This window comes from Juglans microcarpa x Juglans regia, chromosome 1D (assembly GCF_004785595.1).
Source record: "Juglans microcarpa x Juglans regia isolate MS1-56 chromosome 1D, Jm3101_v1.0, whole genome shotgun sequence".
Classification (NCBI taxonomy): domain Eukaryota; kingdom Viridiplantae; phylum Streptophyta; class Magnoliopsida; order Fagales; family Juglandaceae; genus Juglans; species Juglans microcarpa x Juglans regia.
The window spans coordinates 4757198-4773363 of record NC_054594.1 but is presented as its reverse complement, the minus strand read 5'-3'; the positions used below and the strand labels follow the sequence as shown (position 1 = coordinate 4773363).

The 16166-nt window shown below is 37.0% G+C and overlaps 1 long non-coding RNA gene and 1 pseudogene across 1 annotated transcript; both read left to right on the top strand.

Annotated features, from left to right (window-relative positions):
- The first annotated feature begins 5622 nt into the window (after positions 1–5622).
- On the top strand, positions 5623–7959 carry LOC121265219. The gene is made up of 2 exons (XR_005940637.1): positions 5623–6486; positions 6744–7959. It is a non-coding gene; the product is annotated as an uncharacterized LOC121265219 (long non-coding RNA).
- A 1848-nt stretch (positions 7960–9807) lies between these two features.
- LOC121265213 lies at positions 9808–14067 on the top strand (annotated as a pseudogene).
- The last annotated feature ends 2099 nt before the right edge of the window (positions 14068–16166 follow it).

Here is a 16166-nt window from a genome sequence, read left to right as displayed (position 1 = left end):
TCATATATAGGTATTTCAAAAGTATAACTAAAAAATATCACATTTAAATAACTTCACACAATCTAATTAAAGACCAATTAAAGAATATAATCAAATTAAAATTTTGAAAATATCTCAAATACTTGTATAGAAGGGGTTGCCTTGAACGAGAACTCAGGTGGAACCAAAACTCTCAACACAGGAAGATAAAATCATGATAAGGCTTGTGATTACTACAGATTTAGATAATTATAATAGAATACGCCAAAGTCTTTATTAATCATAGTGCGATACCCTTTTTTTTTTAATCATAGTGATCTTAATAGGATACTAATGTGTAATTCTAATAAGATAATAATGCTATGTAAAGTGATTCTATAAATCAAAACGTATCTCCTCACTAATTGATATGTGGAGAATTTCTAAACTCAAAAACCTTTAATGGTATTAAGAGCAAGATAAAGACTTGCATCTCCTCTCCATCGTCTAGCTCCTCTACCACCATGTCTTCCGTACCATATGCTCCAATTATCTTTATTCCTTCTTCTTTCTCCCATTTTTTGTCCATTAAACTTACGAAATATAATTATCTTCTGTGGAGGGCACATATTACTCCCTATGTAACACCTAAACTTGTGAAGGAGCCAAACCACCTATAAAACGACATGGTTTTGATGTGTGAATTTTTTCTTTTCTTTTCTCCTGCCTTTTACCCCCAACGGTTTCTCTGTTTTATCCTCCCCATGTTTGCCTCCTTCCCGTCAGTTTTATTCTCACCATCTCATCCACATTCATGCCACTTCATTTCAGTTTTCTTTTTTATTTCCACAACTGCCTCTGACTTTGCCGGGCCACACTGCCCCACAAACTCTCTCTTTGCTCCTCTATTTCTCCGTAAGTTCTCATAGCCCCACGTACACCACTCATGGTCTTCCACTGAAGTGCACCGCAGTGAAGTAGCACCATCTTCACTTCCTCAAATTGCAGCCACCCAAACACACAGCAACAAGCCGCCAGCCCCACATCCGTTGAACCATACTCCTCTGTCGCAGCACCTAGACATGACGAGAGAAAAGAACGCCACCCACCACGAAGCTTCCCATCACGGCCAAAGAAACTATTACATAATAACAAGGATGCTACACGTCGTTTGGATAAAGGATAAGTTAATTGTTTTTATTTTGATTATTTACATTTCATATATTTGTTCATTCTTGGTAAATATATTTTATTGTAATATTTTGGGCAATTGATTCTATTAGTTTGTTAGAATACAGTGCCTATATTAGTGGTATTATTTTGTATTGTGCAACATGCGAGATATATGAGAAATATTCCTCCAGACCTCTGCTCTGTTTTCATCTCCTTCCTCTGTTACTTTCCGCAACTTTACATGGTATCAAGAACCTAAGCGCTAACTCCATGGAAGACTAACTCGAAAGCTCTGTTGATTCCTCTTCAATTCACTCCTCTGGCCATTCTAACCATAACCCAAACACTCATCGTGCCGTCGATATGGCCCGATACCTAAACCTGAACGATCCCAGTAACCCTTTCCGACTAGATAATGGCGATAATCCTGCCGTTATTCTAGTCATCGGCCTGCTCACTACTTACAACCATCACTGCCCATGTTAATTATTCTGTTAAAATGCCATATGGCACTGAGGCCCCTGTCACTCACGTTGGCTCTATCCAACTCACTCCATCAATTTGTCTACATGAAGTTTTGTGCATACCATCTTTCCATTTTAATTTAATTTCTGCCAAAAAATTGGTCGTTGCTCTCACTTGTTGTCTAGTTTTCTTGTCTGATTGCTGCCTTATTCAGGACCTTTTATCTCGGACAACGATTGGGAAGGGTGAAGTAAGAAGTGGCCTCTATCACTTCTTGAGAATTGAGGTCTCTCCTTCCACTTTAGTCAATAAACTTTCAACCTTCTCCACTGCTACGTTTACTAGTTCAGCGTCTATTTTACACAATATAGATGTTACTGACCTATGGCTTTATCGCCTAGGTCAGCCTTCTTTTCTATGTATCAATCTGATTTCAGATCCCATTGTAAAGAAAGATGTTTCATCTATTAATACAAAACATTTTTGCATTTGTCCATTGGCTAAGCTTCATCGATTGCCCTTTCCTCACAGCCAACATAAGACCTCTAGACCCTTTGAAATAATACACTATGGCCTATGGGGGCCTTGCTCAACTGTTGCATACAATGGTTCCAAATTTTTTCTAACCATAATTGATGACTACACAAGAAATACTTGGCTATACCTTCTTCACAATAAATTAGAAACCAGAAAATACATCACTTCCTTTTCTAACTTGGTTGAAAATCAATTTAATCTCAAAATCAAAGTTTTACGAAGTGACAATGGAATTGAATTCCAAATGACAGATTTTTTTAACAATAAAGGCATCATACATCAACGAAGTTGCGTTGCCACCCCACAACAAAATGGTATTATGGAAAGAAAATACCAACACTTACTTAATGTAGCTCGAGCACTAAAAATACAAGCTGGTATTCCACTTGAATACTGGAATGATTGTGTTCTGACAGCTGCTTACTTAATTAATAGAACCCCCACTCCCCTTCTTCAAAACAAAATCCCCTATGAACTTTTGTTTAATTCAAAACTAGTGTTTGCACACATGAAAATTTTTGGTTCCCTTTGTTTTGCAACCACACGTCCTCATGGAAGGAAAAAGTTTGAACCCCAAGGTCGCATGTGTATCCTTCTTGGCTATCCCTTTGGCATCAAAGGATATAAAATTCTTGACCTTAACACCAAATCAACTTTCATTTCTCGAGATGTTGTCTTCTATGAGACAATATTTCCATTTCACTCACTTCCTTCCAACATTTTCTCATCCTCACATAATGACTTTGTTTTTACCAAACCACTTCCAGACCTACTTGATTTCCCAAAAGCAGTTCCACATCCTCATTACTCACCATCACAAAATAATTCTGGGCAGCCCACTTCTCCTCCAGAAAACACAGCACCAACATCTCACACTTCTCCCTCCCCTTCTTCCACAAATACCACTACCCCTTGCCCCCCCCCCCCCCCCCCCCCAAAACACTCCTTCGGAGGACAACTAGAGTAAGGAGAGCTCCTCAGTATCTTCAAGAATTCCACTGTCAATAGGCATCAGGAAGCTTCCCAACCATTGCTGTCCAAGATGGAAGACACTATTTCAAGTAACAATTATTCCCTCTCAAACTATCTTACATACCAGAAATTTTCTCCATTATTTGCTCCTTTTTCCACTTCAATTTCCTCCATTTCTGACCCACAAACATACAAGCAAGCCCTTAAGGACCCTGGCTAGTGTGAGGCTATGAATTCTGAACTACAAGCTTTAGAGCAAAATCATACTTGGCTCATCACTGACCTTCCCCCAGGAAAAGAAGCATGATTGTAAATACGTGTACAAGACTAAATTCAATTACGATCGGACTGTTGAGAGGTTGAAAGCTAGGCTTGTCGCCAAAGGCTTCAACCCAACAAAAGGGTATTGACTATATGGAGACTTTTTCTCTCGTGGTTAAATTAGTAACTGTTCGGGTTTTGCTTTCAATATCAGCTATTAAAGGTTGGTTCATCCATCAATTTGATGTCAACAACGTATTTCTTCACAGTGATTTAGAAGAGGAGATTTATATGCATAAACCTCCTAGATACACTAAAGGCAGACCTCACCAAGTGTGCAAATTGCGTAAGAGTCTCTATGGCCTCAAGCAAGCTTCAAGACAATGGTATTCAAAATTTTCTTCCTCTATTATTGCATTCGGGTTTCACCAATCTAAGGCTGATTATAGTCTTTTCACCAAATTGGAGGGCAATTCATTTACTACATTACTTGTATTTGTTGACGATATTATTGTGGCTAGAAATTGCTCTTCCTCTATTGCTTCTCTCAAAGCATTCCTCAATACTCACTTCAAAATTAAAGACCTTGGGTCTTTGCATTATTTTCTTGGCTTGGAGGTTGCCCGTTCATCCAAAGGCATCTATCTTAGCCAACTCGGGTACCCTTGGGAGCAAGCCTATCAAAATACCCCTTGACCAAAATTTTAAGGTCATCAAAGCTACTGGTGTTCCTCTAGCTGATCCAAGTCCCTACCGACGACTCATTGGGCGTTTATTGTACTTAACAATTACTAGGCCCGACATATGTTATGTTGTTCAGCTCTTGAGTCAATTTATTAAACCAAAAAAAAAATGATGATAATAAGAAATATAAAAATGATTTATAACCAAAAAGATGAAAAATGAATATATCATGTTTGTCTTGCCAAGTCTAAAGTACTTGGTCCCTTACACTTCCCATACTTGGAGTTGGAACATCTCTCTATTCTTTTTAGTCTACAATCTAAGTGTAGACCACATGGCTCGTTTTGGCAAAGTTATATTCTAGTATATTTTGAATAACTTCTTTTCCACATTCTATTCATAATGTATGTTCCATAAAGTCTCATAAATGCTATCCAAAGGTAGGGGTGGGTAGCGGGATCCCGCCCCCCGACCCCGCTACCTCGCCCTCGCATGGGCGGGGGCCCCCGCCCCGCATGGAACACCCCATGTGGGGGCAGGGGGTGGGGGTGGATTGACCACAACTGGGCCCCGCCCCCCGCCCGGCACTCCTCCCATTTTTAATGTAAAAATTTTTAATTTTTAATATTTATATAAATAATTTATACAAATATATTGTATATAGATGTATACAATTTGTTAAAAACTTGAATTCAACTTCAAGTTAATGGATTGCCTTGGCCTCCTAGGTCAACCATTATATAGGAGGTCAAAGCAATACAATAGTGATAGTTAAGCAATGTGGGACTTAACGGTTAAGTCCCACATTGCTTAACTATCATTATTGTATTGCCTTGGCCTCCTATATAATGGTTAGCCTAGGAGGCCAAGGCAATCCAAAATATAACTCTAATGAGTTTATATATTTTTTTTAATGTATAAATTTCAATTTATACTTTAAATTATATTATAATTTGGGTCTAAAAAATATTTTTAGACTAAAGTTTTTTAGACAATGGGTTGAGTGGAGGGCGGGGCAGGGTGTGGTTTCAACCCCGCCCCTGGTAGCGACCGGGGGCGGGGTATGAAACCCCCAACCCGCATGGTGCGGGGCGGGGGGCTGGAATGGGGTGCCCCCGCCCCGCACCATGCAGGTAGCACCCCTATCTAAAGGGGGAGTCTACACCTTAAATTGACTAATAGTAGTTGAACCTAATACTAAAAGTCAAGATGTCTCTTCTTGCCAGACATATAGGTTTGATCAATATAGAGAGATTCGGTGTCTCTTAATGTCGAAACAGGCAAACAATCTACATGGATCTTATTCCTTAAGTTCTTATAGAAAAAAATATTGTTCTATTCATTGTAAAAAAAAGGTGAGCAATAAAATGGACATACAAAGAGTTGAGCAATCTTATCTTCGAAGGAGATTCTATTTCCAAGTATTTAGGCCCTAGCATAAAGTTTGACTTTTGAGGTCAATGATAATTCATTTGGGAGTAAGTTTCCTCACTCACACACTCACATAAACTTTGGCCATGATGAATTGTGATGTGTCCACACTTACTTTTTTGCTGTATGAACATCTTTCAAGGTTGGCTGTGCGATTGGTACATTGTGCTTGGACACTTGGTGCATTTAGGCAAGTGATTTGGCTTTAAGGGAGTTAAGTTTCTTAAAATTGTTTTTAAGGGTGTGGGTCAACATTTATGTTATTTTATTTATCTTTTATTTTTGTGATTTTTTTTACTTCTCATGTTTTTAGCATCTGGGCATTTTCTACATGTGCATAAAATATTTTTTTGGCCCTCATGCATATGGTGTCTAGGAACTTTCACTGAATTTTTTTCATTATTATTTGGAAGTCTAAGTCCCATTGGGACTCAAAGTCTTACTGTGGTAAATGGCATAGTCACTTAAGAGGGACCACCAGCCACTTTAAAACACTCATGCCCGATACTTCCTAAGACCCATATCCCCCACAACTTGACATTACCCCCACATTTCACACCCCTCACATCTCTGTGTGCCCTAGCTAAACACTATATTGCATGTCTCTTGTGCTCTAGAGTTGGTTGTGCGTTCAAAATTGAGAAGACCTCGTCTTCTACTTGAGTCTTAGTCACGATAAGTGCTCTATTGTATTATATTTTCTCTTCCTTTCTAGTTCTAAGCCACGACGTACACCCATTTGGGATTGTTAGCTTTTGGTGTGATTTGAAGCTTGGAGTTTTGTGTCTGGGCTGTGTTTCATGCCTATTGTAATTTGGTCATACATTCTTAATGTATTTAGGAAGGATTTTTGTGGGTTAGTGCATTATATAATTCGGTTTTCATGGATTGCGCACCAGATGTTTGATCTTTTGTCTCAACTAAAAGTTTTAGGCATGCTGTCAATTTCTTTACATGCATTCATGCTCATTCATTATTTTACTCCCATTGCATTGTGGAATTGAGGTTCTTCGTGGTTGTGGGAAGGTCTTTGATTTTTGTGTTTGGGCTATGTTTTGTGCCTATTGTGATTTGGTCATACATTCTTAATGTATTTAGGAAGGATTTTTGTGGGTTAGTGCATTATATAATTCGGTTTTCATGGGTTGCCCACCAAGTGTATGATCTTTTGTCTCAACTAAAAGTTTTAGGCATCTTGTCAATTTCTTTACATGCATTCATGCTCATTCATCATTTTACTCCCATTGCATTGTAGAATTAAGGTTCTTCGTGGTTGTGGGAAGGTCTTCTCAAGAGTTTTACTCTCATATTCCCACACGGTAGTCAACACGAGTCTAATTCTAATGACAAGAAGGTTTGAGCCTTGGCAGATTTGTGAAAAAAACGGGTAGTCATAAATGAATTTGCTCGGGAGGAGTTGAATGAATTTTCTGTTGAGGGGGAGTTGAATATCTTTCGGTTGTTGTTCTGTTTAAGATAATTTTATATTGAGGGGCAAACTAAATTTTTTAGTTCATTTTTTAGCTAGTTTGCAAAAATTACTTTAGAAACTTTTTAATCTGTAGTGATTTCATTTAAGTTTATTTTTGTTGGACATTATTTTGATGGTCAACTATAACATACTTAAATCTAAATATTTAAACTTGTGGATGTTGATGACACTAATCTTAGTCACTGCTCTATGTTAATATTTTTTTATTTTTTATTGTTTACTTGAGATTTCTACTCGGTTTCTTGGTTTGCTGGTTGTGTTTTGACAGGTGTATGTTACATTCATCAAATGTTGATTTTGTCACCAATCCGCCAAAGGGAGAGATTGGAAATGCAAAGTGCAAGAGTTTGGCTAGAACTAGGTGACTAAGATGATAAACGTCATCTTATGTTGAAATTTTTATTTTGGATGAATGTAAAACAATTTGAGTTTATCTAAAATTTGTTTTGAATTTATCTAGAGGTTGTTAGGAAGTATTTTAGATAAGTCAAAACAGTAACATTCGAGTTCCAAGATATTGATCTTATCCAGAGAAGAATTCGATTGTGAAACTGCCACTATTGAGAAGATAAGTTTCAAGAGTCAGCAAAACTATCAGTAGAGTTTGTTTGTGACTTGGAAACTATTTCAAAAAGATATTTAAGTTGCCCTATGAATTAGGATCTGTAGAGATTTAGTTATGGAGATTTTTTAGAGCACTTTACAGTATTTATTTTGGTGAGAAAATTCCCTTGAGAATTTTCCTGTTGTTTCTCTCATAAAGTGTGATTGTGCTCCATGTTGGACATAGAGTGATCTTGTTTCAGCTATTGGATCAGTTCCAGAAGAAAAGTCAATACGTGAATATCGTCTGAGGTTCTGGCTACTACTGTTGTAGAGACAAACGAATGTTTTGTCGTGTCAAATAAGAGAGTCAATTGACAAATATTTTGTAATTGAAACTTACTTGTAATTGATTTTCAAATAATAAAATTGATTTTTCTGAATTTAGATGTCTCGTAATGTTTTACCTTTAAATAGTTCTTTAAAAAGTTTCATTTCGTTTCTAATATTGGTGTTATGCAATTAATTTATTTTTTGTTAAGCATTTTCTTATTATATTATTGCATGAATGTCAACTAACTAATTATTTGAGTGAATTGGTAGGTCTTTCATTATAAGAAAACTACTTAGTTGTAGACAGTTATTTTCTGCAAATATGACTATTTCTTATTAAAATGAATTTATTTTTTATCACAAATAATTATTTTTGTCATAAATAATTCGTCATAAATACTCATTTTTCTTGTAATAAATTTACGTTACAATACGGAGACATTTAAAGAATTTTAGTGGAGTTTAGGGGGTTGAACTTGAACTGTAGGTGCAAGGAAGAAGAGTAGCAAAAAGCAACAACAATTCATCAAGCTGAGCTTTCGCTCCTAAAGATCTCACTCTCATCTTCGAAAAGCTCACTTGCTTCTTACTATTTGGCGCTTCTTTAACTCCCTTTTCCGTCCATGGAAAACCTTTTGTTTTTCAATTTATTTTCTTGCCCTCTTCTTGGATTCCGATTAGTTCGTAGCAATTTTTGTCTTCAATCCTTGTTATATACTAATAAATTAGTTATTTAGTTTGAGTTTTGTTTCATTAATCTGTACTAAATAGATAAATCAACCGTGTTTGGTATAAACTTTGCAAGACGTAGAAAAAGGATGAGATCTTGGTAGAATATATGCTTCACGAAAAAGTTTTCTTCTTCCTTCGGGATCTATCGTCTGTGAACTATTTTCAGGAATATGGCTCCTGTTTTTATTTTTTAATTAAGAATAATGTTATTTTATCCTTTTATTTTATTCTCTCATTTTGATTGTTTATATATTTATTTTTTTTTAATTTTTTTCTTTTACATACAGATTATGCAAGTGACTATTAATATATTAATATTTTTAAATAAATTTTAAAAATTTTAAAATATTAAAAAAATAATAATAAAAATTAAAAAAGAGAATTTGACATAAGGGCATGCTCAGCAGTGACTGTAGCACAGCCCTTTCTCTTAACTTGAATTCGGTTTCCAAGATTTCTAAATAATTATGGAAAATGTTAGTGCTTTCTATAAATTTATCTTCTCATTTTAATTACAAAATTATCCTTCTTAAAATAATATTTTCTCTTATATAATAACGTGCATGCACATACAATATTTTCTCTTAAAATAATAGAATTTCTCTTTTTCCATCCCCTCCCTCCCTGCCTCCCACGAAATCTTCAAGCGAGTCGTCATCCCTCTAACTTCACCGATTGCAGCGTCTTTTCCCTTCCCCACCCCCTCCCTCGCACGCAGCACTGATTGCAGCGAAGATCTTCTCACTGTCGTTGGTAAATTTTTTATTCTCTCACATGCCATTTTCTTTTAGATTTTAGGGTTTGATGTATGGGTTACAGTCGTGCGTTTGATTTATGAGTTAGCTGTCGTGCGTTTGATTTTCTCACTGTCGTGGGTTTTCTTGGTTTTCTGGTTTGATTTTCCCATCTTTGCCCAAGGCGACCTTGCCTCCACCGGCAAGAATTTGTCCTGCAGGCTTCTTTCTTCATTGCAATTTCGTATGTACCGATTAATGAGATGATGAACACAAACATGTTCGTTTCTCTTCTTAATTTACTAGTGATTCAGTTACTGAACTGTCATACAGCATGATCAAATTGGATCCACGCAAAGATCTGGTCCTATATTATGGAACAATATCATTTTTCCAAAGAGCGATGTGGCGTCTGGTACAATAGATTCCAATGGAAAATTGGTTGAGAAAAAAAAAAGGAAAGAAAATAATTATTTTTTACAATAAAACTGGTTTTGACATTAGAATTGCCAAATATTGCACGTATCCAATGGCCACCTTTAAGAGATTTTCTTATTTTTGAAACCGCGTGGACCCTCCTTGCTGGACGATCTGTTTGCACGCAGTTTTGGTTGAATCCTCTCTTGTCGTGATACCAAGCGTTGCACATCAATAACATTATACTTTCTTGCAAAACTTGAGCCGAGAGTTTCATCCAAATCTCTAATATATCTTCTTCTATTATTCCTATTTTTTGTGATGAGCAGAAGAGAAATGGCAGAGGCTATCGTCTCTATTGCTATTGTGGTGGAAAGGCTTGATGATTTGCTCATACAAAAAACAATATCCTTGCACGGGGTGAGTAACCGAGTTAAACTGCTACAGGATGAGCTCAAACTGATCCAAAGTCTCCTAAAAGTTGCAGATGCGAGGCAAAATGAAAGAAATAATAGTGTACGCCAGTGGGTTGCAGATATCAGAGATGTTGCTTATGATGCCGAAGATATTATTGAGAGGTATGCCCTCGAAGTTGACTCCAGAAAGGGAGGAGGTAAACAAAATGTCCTCAAGAGGTTTGCTTGCATCTTGGGAGAAGCAAAAGCTATTTTCCAAACTAACTCAGATATTCGTAACATGACAAGGAGAATTTCTACATTGAACTCACGTTTACAAAATTATGGCATAAAATTTGATTCGATGGAAAGTGGAGGCCCGAGTTCTTTGAGCGAGAGGATAAGAGAGCAAAGGCAAACTTATGCGCATGTTGAACATGATCATGTTGTTGTTGGATTGGAGGATAACCTGAAGGAAGTGGTGGCATGTTTGACAGAAGAGGTCAAATACAAGTACAGAGTCGTTTCTATATGTGGTATGGGTGGTCTTGGAAAGACTACTCTTGCTAGGAAGGCTTATCATCATCCACAAGTCAAGAGTCACTTCGAATGCCGAGCTTGGGTATGTATCTCTCAACGATGTCAAAGAAGAGATGTTTGGGAAGGAGTTATGACCGGTCTTATGATCTCTCCATCTAAAGAGCAGAGAGATGAAATTCGAAGCATGACCGATGCAGAGCTTGCTCAGAAACTTTGTGAAACTCAGCAGCAAAAGAAATGTTTGGTGGTTCTAGATGATATCTGGAAAGTTGGGGATTGGAACAGTTTACGTGCTGCCTTCCCAATGAATAATACGGACAGCAGAATATTACTTACCTCTCGTAATGAAGACTTGGCTTTGCAAGTAGATCCAAGGGGCCGCCTTAACAGATTAAAGTTTCTAAACGATGACAACAGCCGGGAATTGCTTCAAAATTTAGCAATATCATGGAGAGAAGGTATATAGACAGTATCTAATTCTCATTCGCTAGATTTTCTAAGAGTGCATTTTTTATATGAAATGATTGCTGGTTTAGTCACGGTATTATTTTTTTCCCCGTTATTTGACTAACATATTGAATAGGACTTGTGAGGGAGATCAGAAAAAAAGGTGGTTTACACTTGCTTTAACCTTTGTTTGTTAAAAGAATGAAATCGGCCCATATTATGACAATACTAGGTAGCTTATTTATCATTACTGGAGAAGTTGATTGTTGAAATGATAATTTATGCATGCAATGGAAATACAAGATATCATTGCTTTTGCCTATTGGACAAAACTACCTTTCCAATGGAAATCTTTCTTCCATCTAGAGGAGATACTAGCTAGTTTATTTAGTATCGGACCATCCATATATAGTAGTCATTTTGATTTTGCTAAGTTATGCAGAAATTCTTTTTGACTATAATCCTGTTTTGGATTATAGTTTTGAAACATGTTGCCTTTTCGGCTATTTTTACTTTTGGGCAATAATTAGTTTGCAACTTAATGATCGAGAAGTTTTGCCGTCTTGCGGCTAGAATTGGTTGGTTTCACTACGAAAAATGAAAAAACCTATTAGGTTGGCCAATGATGAGTTTATGTTATTAGTCTGAATGAAAAATTGACACATTTGTTTTTTTAAAATTACGCATGTATTTATAAGTATTAGAACATACATGTTGATTTTTGTGATGAGGTTAAGTATTTATAAGACCTCATCTCTTTGTAAGTGGAAGAGATATAGACATATGAATGAGGAACTACAATATTTATATAAGTACTGAAGGGCTCACTACATATGTCTATCTCTCTTAATTGAAGGGATTTTTTTTTAATACAAGACAATATTACATTGGCTGAAAGTGAAAACCATTTAATAACGCAAGTATTTAATTGATCAGGAGGGACAATCTTTCAATAACTATGCATACTCTGCTTTTAGTCCATATTTTTCAATGGTTTAGTCACTTTATAATTAGACATTGAAAGCTTTCGAGCCTCAAACTAGGGCCATTATTTTTTTTTTCCTTTTTTTATGTTGGCTCAATATGCAAGATGGAATGATATTGTTTATGTTGTTGTTGGCTATGCAGATTCTGAAATCAAGGAAGAAATGAAATTTTTAGGAAACGAGATGGTTATCTATTGCAAGGGTTTACCATTGGCGGTCATTGTATTAGGAGGACTTTTGGCAACAAAACAGACATTAGAAGAGTGGGAACAAGTGCAGAGAAATTTTAAATCATACCTTCATCAACAGAAAGATCTTGGAATAAGCATGGTGTTAGCTTTAAGTTATGATGATTTGCCTTCACACTTAAAATTATGCTTCCTATATTTAGCCCATTTCCCAAAGGATTTTGAGATACGGACTAAGGAGTTAATCCATATGTGGATGGCCGAAGGTCTTATACTTCAAATGCAACACACTGGAAAGGAAACACTGGAGGATGTTGGAGAACGATATTTACAGGAGCTAGTTCAAAGGTGTATGGTACAAGTAGGAAAAAAGAGTTCAGTTGCAAGGATCAAAACTTGTTGTCTCCATGATCTTGTGCGAGGCTTTTGTGTGGAAAAAGCTAAATTGGAAAACTTTCTCAACGCCATCAATATTAATCATGAGTCCAATGAAGAAATAGAAGCTCCCATTGGTGTAGTTCGAAGAGTTGCTATCACTGGTGGATCAAGTGATCCCGTGAGACTTGGATTTATACTTCAATCGACATCCCAAAAATATTTTCAACTAAGGTCTCTTCTAACATTCTCTGTGCCTTTGAAAGATCAGAAGTCTATGCTAAGGAACTTCAAATATCTTAAGAGTCTTTAATTTATTAATGAATCGCGAAGGCTCTGCGGTGATGGATTACCCCCTTGAGATCAATAGTCTCATCCAGTTGAGATTCTTATGTATAAGGAATACTGGTGTAAGAAGTATCCCATCTCTAAGAAATTTGAAGTGCTTGCAAACACTAGATTTGCGATCGACACATGAGGAAGTTAATGTGCCAAGTGATGTGTTCAGAAATATGGAGCACTTGCGGCATCTGTATCTACCTCGGTTATCCAAAGTCAGTGGGAAGTTGCAACTACCTAATGCTAGTAAGCTGCAAACACTTGTGAATACTCCTGTTTTCATATGTGATGTTAAAGATCCGTCGGCTGGATTTGACGAGTTTGGAAAGAACATAATGCCTTCAAATCTCACATTCAACTCTCTTAGTGTTCTTAAGATCGTTCAACGTAGAACTCTCATTCAATCTTCATATGACAGGAGAGTGGATATTATACCAATAGTAACAAGTTGTCCTAACTTATATAAGTTAGGACTCTTTGGGGAAATAGAGAAATTGCCAGAACATGACAAAATTTCTCCACATCTTGTCCAGTTAAAGTTAATTGAGACTCGTCTAGAGGAAGACCCAATGCTGACTTTGGAGAAGTTACCCAACTTAAAGATTCTCCACCTTAGGTCTCTTGCCTGCACAGGGAAGAAGATGATCTGTTCTGTAAGAGGATTTCCTATACTTCAATCTCTCATTCTCTCTCATTTAGATAACTTAGAGGAGTGGTTGGTGGAGGAAGGATCCTTGCCCAGCCTCTGCCATTTGAAGATTGAAAGTTGCGACAATCTCAGGATCGTTCCAGAAGGACTTCAGTTCGTCACTACTCTGCAAAAATTAGAAATCATAGGCATGCCCATGTCATTCAGAGATAGACTTGGCGAAAGTGGACAGGATTTCTACAAAATCCGACACGTGTCTTCCCTTCAAATTCAAGATTAAAGATTTTACTCAAAAGGAAATATTAATGCTAAATATATATTACATAGCGGAGACTTCATGCACTTAAAATTTTTCAAAAACTTGATCGGAAAGCATGCTATATTCTAATTTCAATGTCTTTCGTACATTTAATTAATTACTTCTTTCTTAAGAGCATCTCTAATCTTGTCTTCATTTGGTATCTATATATCTGTAATGAAAATATCTTGATTTGATTATGTATAAATGCTGCAAAATTTGAAATCAGTTTTCATGGAACTAAAATCAGCTGGGACGTCGTTATAACAATCTAGGCGTTGGAATTTGGAATAAACTTTATGTAATGTACAGGTTTAATTTTATGTAAAATGGATCAAACTTTATAGGACTGGACTCGTCTATTGTGCCTCATTCGGGTTAGATGAGCCTTTTGGGCTCATGGTAAAGAAAAGATCAGTCGAAATAGTTGGGATAATAGAGTGGATTTAATAACACCAATGGTAACGAGTTGTCCTCACATGTATCAACTACGATTCCTTCAAGAAATTAGAGAAACTGCCACCACGAGTTTTTTATTTTTATTTTTCGAAAAATGACCAAAACTTTGAACAAGAACATAAACCAACCAACAAAAACAACCCAACACTGAAGGAGAAAAAAAAAACGTACTCCTACATTTCCTGATATACAAATAACCTCCCTTATGCAATCTAATGATCCCTCTAACGAAGTAAGGGAGACAATGAGGACCAAAAGCCCGAGTATCCTTTAGCGCCCCGTTTTGCCAGACCATCTGCAACTCCATTTACCTCTTTGTAAACATGAGCTAGAGAAACAGCCATCCAACAGACACAACCGCAGCTCCAAACCACGTAAAATCGCCTCATCTTGTCTACTAAAACTAAAAGAGCTAGCATCCTTCAACTTTAGCGCAGCCCATGCCACCCTAAATTTTATAGAAGACCAGACCTTCTGTTCTGACTCGTCTACACCCTCCATTCTCGCTTTGCACCTTCGGCTCCATCATCTCCATGATATAATGGAAGGTAAAATGCCCAGCAGCTGGCCCAATTTGGATGAATTACGAGGACGTCTATGCCAACTTTCAACCCTCTCTCCAGGTTCTACCCTCCATACACGGCATGCCAATGGATAGAGAGACTATACGCCAAATTTTCTCCACAAACTCACCACGCGCAAAGACTTGATCAAGATCTTCATAGCCACGAGATCGACAGCAATCACACCGAGACACTAAAGGTATACCAACCCGTCGAATTCGATCATCCAGAGGTAAGCACGCATGCATTGCCTTCCACATGGTTACTGAAATTTTCTTTAGTAGAGCCGCATGCCACACCCATTTCGACCAAGGAAAATTCAGGCCTTTTGTGCGTATATAATTCCAAGCACTACGAATCATAAATCTTCCATCTGAATTCGGCAACCATATTAACAAATCAGTACCACTTTTTATGCTTCCCAACTGCTCAAGCAATTCCTTTGTTTTTTCATACCCCACAAGCTCAATGAATAGCTCCACATTCCATGACCTTCCAGACTTGCACTCCTCCAATTTAAGATTCGGCAAATCTGTGACCTGTTGATTATCACAAAGAGGCGCATCACCAAACCATCGATCTTGCCAAATATAGACTTTACCATCTCTTACTTTCTGCTTTGAGTTTTCATGCACCTGAGGAATATGCTTCAGGATTATTTTCCAGAAATTTGTGCCTTTTTGAGGATTGATCACTGTAATATGGTTATTTCCAACATATTTAGCAAGAAAAAATTTAGACAATAGAGAGGAACCATTTAATATATTCCAAGCCAATTTCATGTGGAGTGAACTTTGTACTTCATGCAGATCACGAAGCCCCAAACCCCCTTCTAAAATTGGTTTACAAAGCTCTAACCATGCACACCATTGTTTCTTAGTTTTACCATCCTTTACTCCCCCAAAAAAGGTGCTCATAAGCCTTGTAATTTTCTGAATAACAGCCTTTGGAGTCTTCAATATAGACAAAGAATGCAATGGAATACTTTGCAGGATATGCTTTATTAGCAATAACCAAGCCCCACTGGAAAGGAGTCTAGCCTGCCAACCTTCTAGAGGAACACGGATTTTATTTATCAAAGCTTCAAAATGAGATGTCAACAATCTGCCAGAAACAATTGGCACACCCAAGTATATAAAGGGAAAAGACCCTTCCGAGAAACCAGTATTGCGAAGCAATAACCGCCGTCGAATAG